The sequence below is a fragment of the Jaculus jaculus genome, chromosome 5 (assembly GCF_020740685.1).
Source record: "Jaculus jaculus isolate mJacJac1 chromosome 5, mJacJac1.mat.Y.cur, whole genome shotgun sequence".
Taxonomy (NCBI): domain Eukaryota; kingdom Metazoa; phylum Chordata; class Mammalia; order Rodentia; family Dipodidae; genus Jaculus; species Jaculus jaculus.
Window position 1 is genome coordinate 145,946,872 of NC_059106.1, and position 1,065 is coordinate 145,947,936.

General features: G+C 32.8%; 1 pseudogene; it reads left to right on the forward strand.

The window, feature by feature from the left end:
* The first annotated feature begins 650 nt into the window (after positions 1 to 650).
* On the forward strand, positions 651 to 763 carry LOC123461151 (annotated as a pseudogene).
* Positions 764 to 1,065: the final 302 nt, after the last annotated feature.

Below are 1,065 nucleotides of genomic sequence, written 5' to 3' on the forward strand. Positions count from 1 at the left end.
CCATCTGAGGGAAGTAAAAGGATCAGCAAGAGGTGATAAAGGGAATAAGGGATTAAATGCAGTTATGTATAGATATGTACATGCCACTGTGGATTCCATGACTTTGCATGGTAGCTTCAGAACTCAATTATTTTCAAAATATTTTCCATATCTTATAACACACTCTTTATAACTGTCTCAGAAATAAATACAATTTGTAAAGGGATAAATTGTGTCTCCAACAAAATTCATATAATCAAGTCCTAATACCATTTACCTCAAAAGGCAACCTTATTGGTTAATAGAGCCAATAAAAAGGATTAAGATAAGAATGAAACCATTATTGAAACCTAATCTTAAATAGGTTAGGATGTATATGAGAATGATCAAAGAGAAGGGCCCTAAGAGACACAGTGAAAAGGCCAGCAACTTCAATGATGGAGAAAGAAGTTGGGTGCTGGCCCTTTATGTTGGACTTCCAAGACTGTGATAAAATAGATCACTGTTTCCTAAATAAGTCATCCAGACTATGAAATTATAAGAGTCATTAGAAATAAACTCATACTATTATCACAAAATTAACTAACAACCAGCATAGGCATACTAATTTAACATAGTATTCTACCATGTTTATTTATAATATACCTGGTTTAACTTAATTGCCAAAATGTGTGTTAATGCTGAATTTGGAAGCACATATACTAAAATTGGAACTATGCAGGGAAGATTGGCATGGCCCATGTACAAGGATGACAAACAAATTTGTGAGGTGTTCCATAAGTTTTTCTCTGTTGAAATATGTGTTTTGAGGCTGGAGGGATGGTTTAGTGGTTGAGGCATTTGTTTGCAAATCCAAAGAATCTGTATTCACTGAGTACAAAACTCATTAATTAAAAAATGATCAAGTTTAAACATATGTTTAAACTGGAACTTTAGTATATGAAAAAAAAAGTAAAATACAAGTTTAATATGCCTCACTTCACTGATAAAGCAGGAAACAAAGTCTATATGTAAAGTGTACCTATGATGTTACACATGGTGGTGAACATGTCTGCGTCATCTATATCACTACATTAATTATGAACA